At 45.2% G+C, this 20,441-nt stretch overlaps 1 protein-coding gene across 4 annotated transcripts in view; it reads right to left on the bottom strand.

Moving 5' to 3' along the window:
- NR2C2 (nuclear receptor subfamily 2 group C member 2) overlaps positions 1-20,441 on the bottom strand; it is an 818,284-nt gene that overhangs the window by 753,965 nt on the left and 43,878 nt on the right. For 3 of the 4 annotated variants that reach the window (XM_069643419.1, XM_069643421.1, XM_069643422.1), the window contains exon 2: positions 132-354. The gene's annotated coding sequence lies outside the window, so the exon portion shown is untranslated. Of the gene's footprint in view, positions 1-131; positions 355-1,599; positions 1,723-20,441 lie in introns of all 4 variants that reach the window. The other variant, XM_069643420.1, reaches the window with a different exon arrangement.

Raw genomic sequence — 20,441 nt, 5'->3', positions numbered from 1 at the left:
ACCAGTTTTAAGACCTTTAAACACAAGATAAAAACCAGAGGCATACAATAGTTGAAAGGTTAGAAACACAACCCTCTGTATGAGAAGATTTTTTTGTGTTAAATCCTTTGTTTTAAAAGGCTAGTACTTACAACATCAAATCTGTTCTTGTAGTGTTATCATCATTGTTTCACACCAATCTCTGCTGCCAAATAGAATCTGAACAAACAGGGCAGTCAGTTTCAACAATTCACACAGACAAAAGATGCCCAGGTGTCTTGCGTAGTAGAGTCCAAGCTTCCAGATAGGAATGTTCAGAAACGCCCCTCTCGATGACCCTTGTTCATCTGAACGTCGAGTACATTGTCACTCCACCTATTTAAAGAGGCATAAACAACATTAGTTCACTGGTTTGCCATCGGCCAAGTCACTAAAAATGTATTCTATTCCATTGTGTATAATAGATGCATTAGTGGTTGCATATTTCATGGGATGTCGGTCTCAGTTATAGACTCACATCTAAGGGTAGGCAAAATTGGTCAATTTCATTCTGTGGGAAAATGGGTGGATTCCATGAAAATTTCACCCAATCCGCACTGCTGATGAAATGGGCGAAATATAAAGTTTGTGACAATTTCCCACCCAAAATTAAATTTTTCCCCAAACAATTTTAAAATGAACTTTTGATTTTTTTTATCCTCTTAAATTTTCATATTTTTTCAGATAGTTCAGGTTTTGTGTGCATTTCAAACCCAAAAAAAATGAAATTTCAAGAAACAGACATTTCTGCAACAACAAAAAAACGCCAAAAGATTAGATAGAAAACTGCCCAGCCAATGGAACTGAATTGCTGCAAATTTCGCCAATTACGTTTTGCTGACAGTAATTTTGCACATACCTACACATGTTCCATCTTGGGTGGTAGTCGAACACAGTGAGGGGACCCACAACTGTCAACCTAAATGATCTTTAGAGAAAGTTCATAAAATGAACACCCCCCCCCCCCGGGGTGGAAGTCGTAAAAGACTGAAGAGCACTTAAAATATAAGTGGAAAAGAAAGTACAGTGAAACAACCCATGGTTTTCTGTACATTTAAATGGAAAACAACTTGGCATTTCTAAGAAATAAAAGAGGATTAAAATGAAGCTCAAATTTAGTATATAAGGGTGAGAGCTTGGGCAAAATTGTGTTTTCTTTGCCCTTTATTTTCCAACTTTTTTTTGTCATTATGACCCTTTATTTTCCAACTTTTTTTTTGTCATTATGAAAGTTCACCAAATTTAATATGCCAAAAATAATAGCTGAAAAAAACGTCCATGATGGTTTTACACAGAGGCTGAAAATACACTGACTCAGGATCTTTCAAATGTGTCGGCATTCATTTTCAAGATTTTTTACAAACTTATGCCTTAAGGGAAAGTAGCGCTGCAAACATTTTCAGAACAACATCAGGCAAACTTGAGAAATTCACTTTTAAGCCCAAAATTATTTCTCAATACTTCAGGACAGGTGCAGTAAGCAAAGAGGCCTAAACAAAAACAGTTTATACCGTCTAACAGGAAAACAACACACGCAACATGCAATGCCTGGAACATATGAGGGAAAATCTCTGTACCTACCACATGCAACATGAAAAGCTTTCAATGTAAGGTCGGAGGAATTCAGATTTATGTCATCACGGACAAAACAAACTTGAGGTTGTCGATCTAGTTCGTCAAAGGAAGGACAATTCATGGGGACACCTACAAAGACACCATAAAAAGCTTTCTTGTGGTCTACAGAAATTAAACACTTACATATATACACATACTGAGAGATTGAACACTACACTACATTCTTGGTTTCTCTGTCATGTCTAACATATGAAGCCCAAGCAGCAACTCTGGTAAGTCTGCCCTTGTACAAAACATCACCTTTATCATACTCGCGCATACACAGATTCAGCTCTACCACACTCCTGCGTGGAAACCATCATCAACAAACAGGCCAATAACATCACATGTCAAGCATCTCACAATACAGTGAATTAAAAAGCTTTGTTTCACAGTGCAAAAAACAAACAATAAAAAAAGAAATTCATCCGTTACCTCAGGGCCTAGCATCAGCTACCTTGATGAAGAGAAGGGCCCTCACACCCAAGGCTACGTGGCAAGGCTATGAGAGAAGATAGTTTACAGGTGGGGAATCCCCAGCATGCTCATGTTCACTCATGAATGTAAATAATGGGCACACAGGTCAGTGAAAGAGTCGCACGAACTACTGATAGTGAAGACATGGGGAAATACAGAAGATCAATTTATTTATTTATTTATTAAATTTATATAGCGCGCAGGCAGCCCAGGGGCATTGTGGCACTGTTACTTGCAAGGAAGACTTAGTTACAATGCGAGCAGGTTGTGCCTTGGGTTACAGTAAGGCAGTGACCTGTGATCAGATATACCACATAATACATCATACAATACAATTATGAGGGCTAAGCCATGTAATTGTTAGATGAACAGGGTCGTTTTCAGGGTTTTCCGAAAGGCGGTCAGTGAGGGTTCAGAGCGCAGGGAGCTAGGGAGGGTGTTCCAGTGTACGGCAGCGAGGTACGGGAAACTTCTAACAGCCACACAACCAAACATCAGCTTAGAACATGGTCTAGAACTGGACGTTTACGCAAAAGCATAGTGAGGAGGGACAACTGTGTGCAGATTACAGAAACTTTGCACCGGCGCAAGTGCGAAGTTGCAACATATTAGCACTATGGCAAAGTTTGCCTTAGCGCGAAAAACATTGGGGCTGTATTAGAAAACATTTGCACCTGACAAGTGCACTTTGTCATGGTATAGGTACAGGGGCAAAAATTGCCATAGTGCAAAAAACATGCACTTCCAATGAAATTTTGTACCATGGCAAAGTTTGCCCTAGTGAGAATACCATTCTTTATTAGCACCATGGCAAACTTTGCCCTGGTGCAAAAATGCATAGAAGGTGCATGTTTTTTGCACTAGGGCAAAGTTGTTATTAATGGGCGATACCATGGCCCTATCCCGATCACCAGGGGAGCCAAACAGGAATGTCCCCTTTCTCTACTCCTGCCACCCACACCCATCTATGGACCCTTTGGCCAGGAGAATCAGAGCCAGTCCGAATATTAAAGGGATTGAGGTAGAAACAGAGGATTAGAAGGTTTTGCTATCTGCAGTCGAATTCCTGCTGACACTGATGAACACTCACAAATCGCTCAGCAATGGCTCGGGGAATTTGGGAAAGCAAAGACTTTGAACAGACTTCTCAATAAACTACCAAAAATCTATCGGCCTGGCCATTGCTATACCTCAGGAATCACTGCACCCGTTAGAATGAGAGAACCCCACTGATATGTAGGAAGAGCAGCTAGACTGAATATCTGGGAGTTCACATACCACTAACTTCGCAAGCGGTGTAAATTACCCTAAACTGCTTAGGAACTATGAAGAAGACCTGAACAGGAAATATCTTGGCTGGGCAGAGAGACAGCTGTTAAAATTAACGTGATCCCTAGATTACCCTACATCTGTCAGGCTCTCCCAGTCGATACCGATACCGGCCATACAAAGGCTTCAACAAAAATCTTGACTTATTTGAGGGAGTGGGGGCCCAAGAAATCCAAAATCAGTTATTTTGAGTGAGAGCGGGAGAGGAGGAGTTGGAGCACCAGATATAAAAGTACACAATGGCAGATCAGTTATCCCACATTTTCTGCTGGAGCCGGGGATACACAGGCCTAAGTGGGTGCAACTAGAACAAGACTTAGCACCAGTTCCCACTATTCACAGAGCTACATATGGATACAACTAAGCTTCCTAAGAACAAAACGTTATCGTCCACAAACAAATCTATATCACTGGCACAGTGGACTGCATATATGGGGTGAGCGACTGGGCTGGGACCTCTGTCCCCGATGTGGCTTAACCCAGAATCTTCCCCAGGCTTTAACCCAGCTCAATTCACAGCATGGATGACGGGGGACTCCAGAAATCATCCCAATTATATAAAGGTGGGGGTCCTCTGCTGACCTTCAAGGAATGCAAAACTAGGTTCCAGATTAGCGAAGGGGAAAGATTTAGATGCACCCAACTTAGCCATTGGGCTACCCACCCCACAGTTAAAGCAAGAGGGCCAAGACCTCCTACGGCACTAGAACAGATGCTGGAAGCAGGCCTCCTGTGAGCCATAATCTCATTCTTACACAGAGTATAGGAGAGGGCCAAATGTGAGAAAAGACTTGAATACATGACCAGATGGGAGACCAATGGAGGGCACCTCGGGAATGACACGTGGAATGACATACCGTTGGTATACCTTATCCGTATGCATACCAAACAAGGAATGAACACTCAAACTGTGTTATAGATGGTACCTCCCCACTGTAAGACTGAATAGAATGCTGCTTGGATATCCCCCCCCCCCCCAACAGCTGGCGAGGATCACCATTACCACGTGTGGTGGACTGGTCCACCGATACTAGTTTTTGGGTTGAGGTTTTGGGTATAATAAAGGCTATAACTGGGTTCAACATCACTGAGGACCAAATGTTGGTTTTCTTGTGGGGACAAGTGAAAAGACTTACCCATCCGCGGGCAGTCCAGCTAGAGCCATCTAGCACCTTCTAATAGCCGCCAGAATTACTGTTACTAGAGGCTGTAAGAATCCTGACGGTCCAGTGATACCCATGCAGTGGGTAAGGATTTGGGACATAGTGGTGACAGAAAAGATCACAGCCACCCTGGATGATCAACTGCCAAAATACGTAAAAGGTATGGCTGCCTCGGATTGACTATTGCCAAAACAACACCCCCCCGCCCACCTGACGGTGTAGAAGCCAAACCCGTTACACAATTTTACCCTGGCCTGAATGGGGAACAGTTATGGTAATGTGATATTTTGAAACCTATACTTTGTGAACACAGGAGCTAACTTAACTTACGGACTTGCATGTCAAAGGGAAACATCATACATTAAAGTATTCGGGAAGTGACAAGAGGTGGGGGCGATACGGTTAAACAGGAAAGATGGATGGTTTGAGTTATCTAATGTACAGACTGAAGATTTAAATGTATGACATAACCACAAATGTTAAATAAAGTTATTTTAAAAAATACCAAAATGTCCTAGTCTGCGAATACCTTCTTTTAGATCCACCTACATAAAATCCTCTGAGTGCTTTCTGCAAAGAAAATTCACAAGCCAAGGAGGTTTCAACGAGCCAGAGAGCTTCACTGAGGGACATCACTGCGTTGGGAGATTAATTATTTCAATCCAACAGAACAAACAGAAAAACGAATATGCACACTTCCAACTTATATCTTCCATGTATACATGTAGCCGTAAGTGTCATTTTCAAAGAGGGGGTACCTCAAGATCCTCATTTACATCACAATGCATCATAAACAGACTCCATGCAATAAATAGCAAACACACATACCATTCTACCAACAATTATAGTAACAGGACCTCTTCCCCCCAAATCTTTCCACCACAAAAAATAAAATGCTGGTTGTTGCAGGTATGTTGACTCCATAATGAGTGGTCACACTTCAAAAAGCATGTAAACTTAGTCGAGATCAATCTGAAATTTTGTTTAGACTCAGTTTATGTTTTACTATATTTGAAGTATTATGAGGGGCAAAAAGAATGTTTAATAAAAGTTCAAAACAAAAAACATGTCAGCTGGAGGGCTGGTCTTCCCGTGTAGAGGAGGTGAGCTGTTAGCCAGCCTGCTAACTAAGACCTATAAAATGCTTTTGCTCTCTGTACCATTCAGCATGACATTACCAATAATGTCACACACATCTTCAAGTCCCATTTACTCTGGGCTGTAAACAATGTTTTCGCCCTCTTTCTCCACAGGCCATCCCCACCATTACCCGGTAATGCCAACGTCATCACCCCTCATCTAAGGCATGGACTCTGCAATGCAACATCCTCACCCACATCAGCCTCAAGCCCATCAACACCCCCTCACCGTCCACAACACGGATGTTCATGCTAGCCAACATCCACTCAGCTGTCACCTATGCAGCAGACATTGCCAACCTCACTACACATGACCTTGATGGTATCTTCATCGCCGAGACCTGGCTGACAATCCTAGCCGCCCTTATTCCCGACGGCTACAACATCCAACACAGAGACGGACCGAACAAGACAGGCAGAGACCTTGCAGTCATACACAAGAACTTGTGGCCCTGCACCAGACTTGACGTCAACAACATTGGCTCCTTCAAAGGCATCTCCTGTCACTTCCCACTCTCCCCGACGGACACAGTCACCTTCTATTTCATCTACAGACCACCCAAACCCAACACCGCCTTCATCAGAGCCTTCACCGACCTGGTCACCACCATGTCCCTCACACATGCAAACAGCATCTTTCTAGGAGACGTCAACCTCCCAGGCAACAAGGCCACCAAACTGATGAAGGAAGCACTCCTTCTCGTCACCCTCAGCCTCACACAGCACACAAAAGACCCAAAACACGAGAAAGGTAATATCCTCAACCTAACCATCATCCCTCCACTACAGCTCTCCTCTCCCGCTTGATTGGTCTGACCACTTAGCTATGCCTTCCAACATCCTGTACATCACCCCAGTCAAGCACTCCCAGCAAAAATCCAGCAGAAAAACCTTCAGGTCTTTCAAGAACTTCCCAGTGGAAGCCCTCACAGAAGACCTTGCCAACATACACCTTACATGGACCGAACAACCCCAACCAAACTGCGACTCTCTACTGGTAGCACTCAATGCCACGCTCTGAGCCTCCATCAACCAACACCCGCCTCTGAAATCACGCAACTTCAAACCAAAACCGTCAGAACCCTGGTACACGCAAGAACTCAACTCCAGCAAAAGAGTGATCAGGAAACAAGAGAAAACCGGAAAACCTGGCACTCAATGAACTCTGAGCAACTCGCTGAGAATTAATCAGGCCAAGGCCTCCTACTATCAGAATACCATAGCAGAAGCAGACAACGAAAGTAGAGCCTTCTTCAAAGCGGACAAGCAAAACATCAGCCTGTTACCCAACCCTGCCATACCATTAAAAAATCCACCGCCATCAACACATTCTTCATCGACAAAATCAGCAAGATTCGCCAGCCCATAGACACCAGCTCTGCATCCACAGACCCAACCTCACGTCCCTCCTCGCAAAATCTCCACACCCTGGACAACATTCAAGAAATTCTCGACAGAGGACCTGGTACAAACCCTGCCCGCCCTCAAAGACACAACATATACAGATGACATCCTCCCAGCATCCATCCTCAAGACACCGCTCTGCAGAAGCTCTCCTTTCCAACCTGGAGATCATCAACAGCTCCTTAATCAAGTCACCTTCCCATCAACCCTAAAAACAGGGTGAATCCTTCCTCTACTAAAGAAACCCACTCTGGATCCCGACAACCTAGGTAACTATCTCCCCCCCCCCCCCCATCACCCATCTTCTTTTCCTAGGTAAGATCATCGAGAAAGCGCCAGCCGCACAACTGCAGCAACACATTGACACCAACAATCATCTCCAAACCTACCAATCCGGATTCTGACCCAGATGCAGCATGGAAACAACAACCATCCAGGTTGTCGACAACGCCCTCAACATCCTTGACGACAGCCACCGCTGCCTCCTGGTTCTACTCTACCTTTTGGTCACTTTCAACACAGTAGACCACCAGGCACTTACGGACACTCAACATCGGCGCATGGGGGAAATGAGAAAACTTGTCCAGCACTGGTTCAAGTCCTACCTCGCCAACCGCAAGCAGTTTGTTCAGATGGACTCCTCTAGATCGCCAATGCTAGCCGTCACCTGTGGATTCCTGCAGGTTTCCATCCTCGCCCGAGTGATCTTCAACCTATACATGGAGCCTCTGGTAGCCCTCCAAGCAACCCGCAACACCCATTTCTGCCAATACACCAACAACACACAGCTATACTTTCAAGATCGACTCCATCAAGGACATCCATATGCTCAAAACCTTCCTTTCGCTGATCCAGTCTTGGATGTCCAGTGCTTACTTGAAGCTCAACCCCTCCAAGATCGAATTCTTACTCCTCACCAACAACACCGAACACCCAGATATACAGACCTGGCTATCAACCATGAACTCTGAGGGCTTCACACTCAAGCTTACCTCCTGTGCCAAGTCCCTCGGGTTTCACATCAACAAACATCTCTCCTTCAAGACACACACAGGAAAACAGAGAGCTTGGCATCAGCTCTCCCTTCAGCGAAAAGTCATGCCCTTCCTCCCTCCATTCAAGCACTGGTCTTATCCCACCTGGATGGGGAAAGGCATTCCTCAAGGCCTCCTGTTTGTCCTACACGCGGCTGCACGCCTCAAAGTGTCAACGCAGATACGACCACATCACCCAAGTCCTCATCGACCTTCACTGGCTCTCAATGCACATGTAAATCACCTTCAAGTCTTTCTCTATCACCTATGAGGCAGTTTCCCTCAAGTCACCCAGATACCTCGCAGTGAAACTCTGTATCTCTGGCAGACAGTGCACCATCAGAAGCCAGGACACGTGCAGACTTGAAAACAGCTGCTGCAAAAAAGAAAGGTCCAGAAAACAAGCTTTCTCTGCCGACGCCCCAATACTATGGGCCCTCTTCCCCATCAGCATCAGATTCGCCCACATGCTCCTACAATTCAGAAAATAACTCAAGACCCACCTCTTCAAAGAGTCTCTCCTCCTCAACACATAGACCATCACGTTGCCCCTTGCGCCACCTGACTCGCTAAACGCCGGCCACGCCTCTCCTCCCTGCCACCCAGAACAGTTGTACCCCTCCTCTATATCCTATCCCCCCGCTGTATCTCTGTTCTGTTACCTCTGTAAAGCACTCTGTTATGTATCTGTATTGGTGTATACCTCTGTAAAGCACTCAGTTGCTTCTCGTAGCAAGATTTATGCTCAATAAATACAATAATAATACTAATAATAATAATAATAATAATAATGTGACAGTACAGTGTATCGCCTAAAAATCCTTTTACAACAGGGCCAAAAGAAGGACTTTATGTTTTGCTTTTTCGGCCACACACAGGGGCCTTAGACTCCTGCACCCTCTTACACGGACACAAAGTTCTTGGACTCAGGGAGGCAATAAATCACACTTAGACCACTGGTTAGAAGAAAATAAACGGCTCATTATAGGCCCTTTATTCACACCAAATTCAAATACACACAACTAAAACATAGCATATAGTCAATTATACATAAACATAGAAAACAGCATCACCGTTAGTATGGTTGCAAAAGACACCTTCATCCCGGCCACCACAGCACTGCCTAGTTCCAGAGCAGGTAGGCAGAGAGATCACTCGTGCTAACGGGGTCTGGAGTAGAGCGTCCTCACTCTCAACGAGACTGCATCACCCGAGGGTCCAATATTCTTTGTCTTCCATGAGGAATACCTCTGCTCTTTATGGGGAAATCCCTGCCCCTTCCTGGTTACCAGACTTCCCTCGGCCGAAGGGCAGACAGCAACCATTGGGAGCAAGGAGTGGAAAAATCCAGCTAGGAGTGGAAAAATCCAGCTAGGAGTGGAAAAATCCAGCTAGAAGTGGAAAAACCCAGCTTCTCTACCTCGCCTTCGTTTCCAGCACCCCTTATCACTGCACCTGCAAAGCTCTGACTCCCTTTTTGGCTCGTCCTTCAGCAGACAAAACTATCCTCTGCCGTTCGCTCATCTGACTTCATTATGTGACCTTGAGTCCGTTGCAGAATTCACGTTTACTTACTGAGCCCACGAAAACATGGGCTTTCATTGCAGTAATGGAAGTAAATGTCCAAAATGGGCACTCACCGGTGCCATGTTATTTGGCTCATTTTAGCACATGCACTAGACGCACCCCTTGGACAATCAACTACCATAAACCAATGGGCGAAAAGAAGGTTCCCAAAAACCTACGAAACATCCCCCATAAATTCTGAACATATGAAACACAACAACAGCAAATCAAAATAATAAAAACAAGAAAAACCCAAATAAATATAGAACAGAATGCTTCGCGAATGCACGCCAATCTGATCCCACCAGCTCGCGTAACCAATATGCTTCTCAATGGAACGATCATCCAAGTTAAAACAACACATCCCTTCTACAGCATTGCAACCCAAATTATGTTTCAAAAACAAATAATCAATGGCAGCCCTATTCTGCAAAATAGCCTTTCTAAAATGTTTACTATCCAACAACAGCTCTGTTAAAGCTTGAGAAGTTTCATTAAGCCCTTTTACTACTAAGCAGGTAAATTTAATCATAGTTTGATATCCTCTGGCTGCTAACCCCCAAATCCGCATCAGTGAAATAGCCAATGCAAATACTTCTCCTTCAGACAATAAATGTACACTAGAATCACAATCAGGTGACAGGGCGGTATAATGAATAGACTGTGTGGATCATCGAACAGCAGGCTGCAAAGGAAACATCATCAAACTAAGGTGTTTTAAAGCACAAAGGGCACCCAAAATATTAGCAGGAATATGTATAGTTCCCAGAGGAGAATAACCAACCCACAGGGAGTTTCACATGATTCAGGTGGCTGGCAGTTAAAACAGCAAAATTACAAAACATTATTGGATACATCCATACACACACTTTCTAGTCGAGCACATAAGCGCTTTTCCAAATCAGTTCCTCCTTGATCAGTGTTCAAATCGAGTTGTTGACATTTAATGAAATAGTTTGGATCACAAGTCATTCGATAACAAACATCAGCAGGAGCAATATTATAAGTGATGATACGGGTCATGTTCCTCCACTTGCGCTCGGTGTACGCACAGAACTTGCAATATTCATAAACGGAAGAAAGAACTTCGTACATCGGATTCCTCCACCAGGGAATCCCCATGTAACACCCCAAACATATGTCGTAACACAGGGGCGGGTGTTGGTATAGACACTAAGCATGTGGAAATGATATTTGTGGAGTCGTATACGTTCGCTAAACAGAAATGTGAGATGTTCAACCACTGCCGATACAGGAAAACCCATATATTGTCTGGTTGCTCGACAATGGCCAAATAGCCATGCTGCACAAATGACAGACACTGCAGAAGGGGTTAAGGTATCAAGCATACGCCCATGTTTTCTTAAAGCACCACGATACGCCGCAATTGATGCTTCATTCGGTGCAGTGATTGTAGCAAACTTGTTGGTCAGCATCCATATCCCCGATTCCATCTGCAGGATGGACACATTTGCCACCTCTTCTTGCATGTCCCCGGACCCTCATGAAGACACTCCACACTTCTCCACATAGGTAACTAACAAACTCAAGATCTAAAAAAATCAGAATTCAAAAACAAGATATCAGTGGAGTACATTACTCATGCAAATAACATTTGTCAGCAGCAACATGAGTCAATTTCCTTTTCCCGGGTTTCGTTACAAGTACCACTTCATCCTCTCCTGCTCGAATGACATCCGCCGGGACAGGCGGACCATTGGGCTTTTCCACCCACACCTTAGCTCCCGGAACCACGTTATCAGATGAACCAAACCCCTTATCCCCACAAGTTGTTACTACAGTGGGTGGCTCTCCTTTCTTCACCATGGACATTTTCACGGTTACCAGAATTAATTGTGCTACCGTATCCCCTTTCTGGATGTGCAACATATTTTCTGCACTGTTACTAAGAATAACTTATTTCTCCTCGATAGTCTGCATCCCCAATCCCGCCTAATACCTGAATAACTTTCAATGCTAATCCAGATCTTGTGGCAATTAATCCCATATGGTCAGACGGAATTTGTATTCCAATCCCTGCATCAATCACAACAATGCCCCTGGGTTCCAGTCGGATTTCTTCCCTCGCATGCAAATCCACCCCAGAAGACTCAGGTGTGGCTTGCTATGGAGCTAAAGCCCAAGGAGACATTTCCCAGTACAACAACGCTTTCATAGCTCCGTTTGGTTTGATTTATAAGGCTGGCGTTAAAATGCTCATTAAAGGAGTTTCCCCATTAGCAATGGGACGGTTATTTAGGATTTGCACTGTATCCAACACATGCTCACGCCACCCTTTCAGGGTGCCTTCACCAGTTTTGCACAACTGTTCTTTCAGTAATCCATTCATTCTTTCAATTAACCCTGAAGCCATTCAATGCCTTTCTCCTGGCAATAGTCTAAAACCACCATTCCCTTGAAATGTGACTCACTGTCACACTGAATCTGTAAGGACACCGCATAATACACAGCCACCTGATCCAGCAATTTAATCGTATTCAATTGTGTGGTTCTTTTGCATGGCAACACCATCAGGTAACCGGAATACGTGTCCACAATGGTGCACGCATATTGACATCCTCGGCTAATGGGTAGTGGACCGGTATAATCGATCTGCCAAGTCTCTCCGGGCAATTTACCCCGTTTCAATGTGCCTTGAACTGCATGCAGAATAGATCTCTGCTTCTGATGTTGACACACGGGGCATTGTAAAATCACTATTTTCACAATCTCGAATGGAAGACTAATTCCCCTATCTTGTGCCCACCTGAAAATAGCCTTTTCTCCAAGATGCCCACTCTCCTGGTGGGTCCCACTTAGCCATCCCCTCCAGATCACCTCCTTCAGACCTCGCGTCCATAACCGAAATCGTGGCATGTTCATCTGCAACAGAATTGAACCATCGTTCCAATTAATCTGTTACGCAATGGGCATCTAAATGATAACACAGTAACTGGTATGCATTAGCATTACAGCAACATCCTGCTATAGTTCCTTTCCCCATACTTCTGTGGCATGAATCTTCCTTCCATTCTTATGCCATGTAGGCAGCCAGACAGCCAGCCCATTTGCAACGGACCAGGAGTCTGTATAGATATAGCAATAACCAGACGCCTCTTGTTTTAAAGTCTGATACACAGCATATAATTCTGGGAACTGGCTACTTTTCCCTTTTCCAGAGGTGGTTAACACTTTCCTCAATTTAGGATTATACGCCACTGTTTTCCAGTTTCGCTCGGTCCCTACAAATTTGGCTGAACCATCAGTGAACCAGGCATGTTCAACTCGTTTACTCGTTAATTCACCATTTTACCGCAGACTCCTCGATTTCGCCACCTCTCATAGGCTCCACATCCTCTAACGGAACCCCTGCCACTTGCTCATGTAACTTCGCAACTCCACCCTTTCCTGTCTTGGCGCGATCTTCAATGTACTACTTCAATTGGATGATACTGGCCTCTTGGGCATGCCCTATCCGGTGCGCCTTAGGGGAGCTCAGTACCCACTGCATGATCAGTATTTCCGGTCGGATCAATACATCATGGCCCACTGTCATTTGTTCGGTATCCACGAGTGCCCAATAGCAGGCTAACTGCTGCTTCTGGAAGGGAGTGCATCGGTCACCGGCCTCAAGCAACTTACGACTTCAAACTCCTAAAAGCACTTGCTTCCTGTCCTGTTTTTGCAATAAACTCCAGTTGGCATAATTATCTTGTACAGACACATTCAATTCCAGCTCCCCTTCCCTCAAGGGCCATAAATCAAGCACTCTCTGTATGGTATCTTTCGCTAACTGGAACACTTTCTCTTGCTCCTCACCCCAGTTAAAATGGAATTTCTTGTGTGTCACCCGGTAAAGGGGCGCCAAAATCTACCCCAAATGTGGTATATGTGGTCTCAATAATCTGAACAACCCAATGAACTGCTGGCTTGTTTCTTGTTCATCGGGGTGGGAAACTACTGCTTAGCTTTTGGCACCATTTCGCGGTGCCTATTATGCCACTGAATTCCCAAAAGAATCACGGTCTCTGCTGGACCTTGGGTTTTGGCCCGATTGATTCCCCGTCCCTCCTTTCATAATCCTTCCATGATAAGATCTAGGTGCATTTGCACGCTATGGTCATCTTTTCCCTGTATCAATAGGTAATCAATGAGATGCACAATCTGCACATCTGGCTTGCACAGAATTTTGTCTAAATGTTCACCAGCCAGTGACAGATGGTCGGACTATGCATGTATCCCATTGGCAAACTTTGGAACGTATATTGCCTCCCATTCCAGGAAAATGCAAACTCTTCCTGATATTCTTCAGCAATCTGTACAGTAAAGAAGGCATTGGCCAAATCTAATACTGCATACCAAGTTCCCTCAAACATCTGCACCTTTTCTATCAAAGTGACTGCATCAGGAACTGCAGGAATTAACGGAGGAGTGTACTTGTTTAACTCACGATAATCTACAGTCATCCTGTAACTTCCGTCCGGCTTTTTAACCAGCCAGACTTGATTGTTCCAAGCTGTGGTTACGGGACGTAATACACCGGCTTCCACATATCCTTTGATGGTATCTGAAATCTCTTTCTGCCCTCCCCATAACCCCTGCCTTGGGAATCCAATATCGTTTCATGGATACTCGTTTTGTGGCTAACGGAACCTGCACAGGGGGGCATCTTCAATTTTCCCACAATAACAGGGGTACATGTCAATGCACTCACCCCGAACTGCTAGAGTTCACCTCCTAATCCGGGAGTCAAACCCTCCAGAATGTCAAACCCAATAATATATTCAGGTATAGTGACAAATCTTTTAGTAGCGCCAAAAACATGTCCTTTCTGGATACCAGAGTGTCTCGGCTGTCAAACCTCTTTCCAGGGGTCTGTTTTTCACTCAGCCCCTCTCTTTCATTCTCGGGGTCTTTCCACTGCCTTTTCCCATTCCCCTAGAACTGCCAATTGCCCGATTGCATCCACCACCTCATCTATCATCCTACTGGCCATCCCCACCAACAGGGTCATAACGACATTCTTATATGCTGGCGGGGCGGTTCGAACGATGGCATTTCTAGCAGAAATCAATAACACTACCACTCCCATTTATTGGGAGGTTATCTAAATGGATTGCTTCTTTCATGGCATGCTCCCTCGCTCTTTGTATGGCCTCTCTCAAGGTGTACCACTTCTTCTCCTCGTTAGGCCAGTCTGACGTGATCGGGGACTTGAGGTTTCACCCTTGGGCCACAAGCTGTAATAAAGACATTTGCACCTCTCCCCCGTCATCCTCACGGGGAGGACCTACACGTAACATTTCCTGAATATGGGTGTTTGTTTGTTTTATTTACTTATAGCGCGCTGAACCCAGGGGTAGCTAGGCACTTGGTCTTGTGTGAAGGTAACATACATGTACAGTTATATAAAGTACAGAAGATTACAGTTACATAATATACAGGAGTATACAGAGGTTTACAGTTACATAATATACAGAAATGTACAGGTATGTTTGGTGATGCTGGTTACAGTCAGGATTTAGATACGGTGTGAAAGTCATTTACAAAATTAAATAGTAGGAACTGTGAGGGTGCAGGCTGGGATTTTAACTATATACAGGTATTTACTAGTTGATGGTTGAGGAGATGAGTATTAGGTTATGTGAGAGGGATTGACTTTGAAACGAAAGGCAAGGAAAGAGTTTTCATCTCTCAGTGATGGGGGCATAGAGTTCCATGTTTTTGCCACTAAGACTGGGAAGCTGGTGCCGCTGGATTTCTGGAGTCTGTATTTGGGGATGTTGAGGCAATGCGGCGTAGTTGGTTCTGGTGGGTCTGGAGGATGTCCTGGTGCAGTATTTGTCGACAAGGTATTTTGGAGCAGTGTTGAGGCATTTGTGAGGGATCATGAGGATCCTGAAGGTAATTCTGTCTTTTATTGGGAGCCAGTTGGCCGTCTGTCTTGCATGGGAAATGTGGTCCGTACGTGGGATGTTGAGGCCTGCCCTAAGGGTGTTATTTTGTCAAATTTGAAGTTTGTGGATGTTTTGCTTACTAGTGCCTAGATATAGGAAGTTGCAATAGTCGAGTTTGGAAAGTATCAGGGCTCTTGCCAATATGATACAACTTTGAGTGGATAGAAAGGGTCTGCAGGCCGTTATAAGTTTAGTGGTGTAGGCCGAGGCGGAGGTAGTGGTATTGACCTATCTTGAGTGTCAGGATGGAGTCTAGGCAGACACCCAGTGTTTTGGCATTATTGGAGACCTTAATAAGGTTTCTGTCAATGTTGAATGGGTTGCATTTTGGGGTCGAGTTTATGGAGGCGCTGTTTAGAGCCAATGAGTAGGAGCTCGGTTTTGTCATCATTTAGACAAAGCCCATGCTTAGCCATCCCGTCTTGGATCTTGCTGTAGATTTCATTGAGAAGGGCAGAGTCTTTTTCATGTGAGTCTGTGAGTGTGATGAGGATCTGTGTATCATCAGCGTAGAGTTGGTGTATAGGACTTTCATGTCATCAAGGAGGTCAAATAACATCTTAGTAAAGACGTTATAGAGGGTGGGGGAGACGCAGGAGCCTTGGGGAACTCGGCATGTGATAGGTGAGGGGTCTGCAGAAGCACCGTCTGAGAAAACCCTCATGGATCTTTCGGCCAGGAAGGATTGGATCCATTTGGTTGCATTTGGTGAGAAGGAAGCAGAGGTGGTTAGATGTGCAGTTAGGATGTTGTGGTCGACCAGGTCGAAGGCTGCCGAGAGGTCAAGAAGTATGAGGAGGTAAGAATGGCCTTTATCTTTGGCCTCATCCATTTGGATTTTCAGATCTAGAAGGGCTGTCTCAGTGCCGTGTCTAGGTCTGAAACCTGATTGGCTGAGGCCAAGAAGATTGTGCGTTTCGATGTGGTTCTGGATTTGGATATAGGCTGCTTTATCAAGGATTTTTAGCAGGAATGGGACGGATCTAGGGTGGGTTTTTTGATCAGTGGTTTGACCCAGGCGTCTGAGATTCTTGGATACAGTGCATGATGCAAGGAAGTGTTTATGAGTGTGGTGATGAAAGGGGGAAAAGTCTTTGACTCCTCCTTTGATGAAGGATGCGGGACAGATGTCCCCTTGACATTTTGATGGTTTGAGGCTGGTAATTATTGCTTCAAACAGGGCGATGGTGACAAAGAGATCAGAGTTGTTAGGTTGAGGTTGGTGGGTGTGGTTGCTGTTTGTACCTTTAGTGGCTAGGAGGAGTTTTTTGGCCTCTATTTTTGATTGGAGTAGGGCTATTTTGCCCAATAGTGCCTTTTGAATTTTGGCGCACCATGTGGTGTCTTTGACACAGGTAGATTGGGGGGTATGGGTGCTTCCAATTCCCTGAGAATGGTGAACTTTCACATTGGAGTTTGCATTTTGTATTCTGTTGTTAAACGTGTCTCTTTTGGTATTGATAATAGCTTTTTTATAAGTGGTGGCTGCTATCTTGAAGAGATATTTGTTTTGAGGTGATGGGTTTTTTTGCCAGGTAGATTCGGCAGATCTTTTATCTTTCCTCAATGCTTTTAGTTCAGGTGTGAACCAGTTGTTGAGGAGGTTGGGTTGTTTGGCTTTTCTGGATTTGACAGGGGCGATTTGGTCTAGCGTTAGTTTTAGGTTTTTATGGAACATGTTAACTAGAGCTTCTGGATCAAGTTCAGAGGCGTGTGATGGATCGATTATGGGTCAGATGAGTGGGCGGACGGAATCCATGGTGATGGCCTTGTTGTTCTTCCTAGTCGAAGCTGGAAGAGAATGGGTAGTCACGGGGGCGGAGGGGATGTGGGTTGAGGCATCCAACTCGAAGTGGATAATGTGATGGTCGGACTAGGCAAATGGGTTATTAGAGAGTAGTTTCAGATTGCAGTTCAAGTTGGCAACCCAGTCGAGGGTTCTGCTTTGGCTGTGGGTAGGTCCTGACACGTGTTGTTTGAAACCTAGTTAAAGTAGGGATTGTTTTACAGTTAAGGCGTGAGAATCTAGGGGATCTTTGTACCCTAAATTCAGGTCTCCTAGTAGAAGGATTTTTGAAGTGGGTTTGGTGTTGTGGGAAAGTAGATTGGAAATGTCTTCTTCAAATGTGGAAGTAGGACCTGGTGGTCTATAGATCAGGTGAATCAGAAGTGTACTTTGGGCAAAGAGTGGCAGTTTTGCGGATATAAGTTCCCCAGATGGGAGTGGAAGAGAGGTGAATTCTCTTAGGCATAGCTGAGTTTTGGAAATGAAGGCAATTCCTTCCCCTTTGCTGGATGTTCTATCAGCTTTGGTGATGGTGTAATCATTTGGAACCGCAAGCGTAAGGGAAGTTCCTGCTGCTGGATGTAACCAGGTTTCAGTCATTGCCAGTAAATCAAGGTTGTTGGCTAGGATGAGATCTGCTATCTCGAGTGCGTGCGCGACAAGGGATCTGGCATTTCTGAGGGCACAGTTAAGTTTGAAGGTGGCGGGGTGTCTTGAGGAGTTTAGGCTTGTCATGAGGGGTGGTGCTTAAGTTCTTGTGATTGTTTGTGAGTGTATTAGTATGTGGCGTTATTTGGGAGTTGTGGCTGGAGTTGTTAGCAAGCAATTGGGAAGTGCAGTATCCTAAAATGGAATTTCTGCATTTGAGTTTGCAAGGTACCGGTGTGAAGTGGAATTCAGGGGGGTGAAGTGAGCCCACGGTGCTATGGGTCATGTAGTGGAAAGGTGGACTGATGGTTGGGAGTTGTATATTGGCTTTTAGGGGGGGGTATGGTGGTGGAATGATATGGTAGAGGTATGTAGAGAGTGCGATGATGGTAAATTGAAGACGTGCCATGGATGGTCTATGTTGAGAGTACTCGTATATGGTGGTAGCTAGTGGGGTAGAGCCAATAGATGGCATGGAGGTGGGTAGGTAGGATATGGGTGGTGGATAGATTGCTATGGCATAGAGTTAAATGAATCAGCTTGAGTGCAGTGGCAATCAGTTATGAGCAGTGCAGCGTAAAAGTCAACAGTTGTGGGCGGGTGGAGGAGCAGTGAAACAATGGGAGTAACTTTTTCATTACAAAAATATCAGTCATTACTGCAGCAATCATCAGAAGGTGGTAGGGTGGTTGCCGCTGGGTAAATGAGCATTTAGAGGACCATTAGTGTTATTGTCTCCAATTGCGTGGCATGTAGAGTGCTTGGGCTATTAACTAGTTCACTGTGCGGCATATAATGGTTGCTGGATAGCGTATTTAGGCTGGTGAAGGCTTCCACCGCGCGCCCCTGTGCGAACAGGGGCAAACAGGGCCGGCCCCTTCCACCTACTGGCAGATGCTGCCTGTAAATTATTCAAATGCGTTGCTTGGCAATGTGAGGAAGCTCAGCCTCTCTTTCATGCCGAGAAGCGCCAGTTATTTTGTTTTTGCTCGCGGAATGCTGTAATGCGTGCATTGGATGCACTAAGGTGTGCAGGTGAGCAGGTGGTGGTCAGTTCAGCTGGTACAATGGGCAGATGGCGCTCAGATCAACATGCCTCACCAGTTGATATTCGTAGCTGGAGATCATGCGGCACAGTGGTCGACGATCGGATGTGCAGCGTGCTGGTTCCTGCGACAATTGCAGAAACCGGGTGGCGTCTGTGCCGTCTACCCAGAGACCTACCGCCCCTCCGTCAAATAACCTTACCATCCAAGTTAACAAAGACTCACCTGCCCTTTGCTTCAATCGACAAAGACTCACCTGCCCTTTGTTTCAATCGGCTAATGATTTCCCTGACCTCTTGCTGGGAATAATCCTCTAGTGTGGTCAAATCCACCAACCCCACTCTGGGATTATTTAGATTGGGACCAGCTCGCCTGCTCATCACAGGTTTAGCTGTTACCTCCTTCCAATCAGACTCTGGCCGGGACGCTATCTCCTGTTCTGAACCACTCTCAATGCTAGTACGGTCAAATACATCTCCATCCCATTGGTCGGGGTCCCAATCAACCCCTGCGGAAGTAATCACAGTCGCTACCTTACGGGAATTCACCCTCCCCTTCTCTTCCGATATTTGTGCAGAGCAATCCTTACAGCAGCTGGCTCGGCTACAGCTGGATATTTATCTACCTTATCATGATTTGACTTTATTTGGAGCTGCTGCATTAACGCAATCTGATTCTCAGCCGCCAGCTCCTTTTCCAATCTAAACACACTTGCCTGCAGTTCCACATTCTGTTGGTGCACCTTCCGGAAAGCATGCAACAGACTTCTTCCTAAAGCCGAACACTCTTACCCTTTTGCAGACAACCCCACACTTCAGCCGGACTCGCCTCTCCTATACTTGTATACCAAGTCTCACTCAGACCTTCCCCACAGGCCCAGGTTTGTGCCACTTTGTCATGCGGACCTTTGGTCCAGTCTGGGATAGTTACTTCAGGACAGTCTCCGCCTGCGGAACTTCCTTTTTTCCTAAATAGGGAACTCATGATATTAATGAATGTTTCAGGACCCTATCGTCAATACCTCATAACACACCCACTTTTCTTGTGAAATATCCGCAAAAACTTAACTCTCCGAGTCCAACACTTCAGAATGATTAAATCAGCAGGGTTCTTTGGCATCAACTTCAGCACAAAGACCCTGCTCACAGCGCCAAATGTTTTGCTTTTTCGGCCACGCACATGGGCCTTAGACTCCCGCACCATCTTACACGGACCCAAAAAGTTCTTGAAATCAGGGAGGCAATAAAACACACTTAGACG

This window comes from Ambystoma mexicanum, chromosome 2p (assembly GCF_040938575.1).
Source record: "Ambystoma mexicanum isolate Mex_15411 chromosome 2p, UKY_AmexF1_1, whole genome shotgun sequence".
NCBI classification, from domain to species: domain Eukaryota; kingdom Metazoa; phylum Chordata; class Amphibia; order Caudata; family Ambystomatidae; genus Ambystoma; species Ambystoma mexicanum.
Note: the sequence above shows the minus strand (reverse complement) of the source record. Positions and strands in the feature narration are given on the sequence as shown.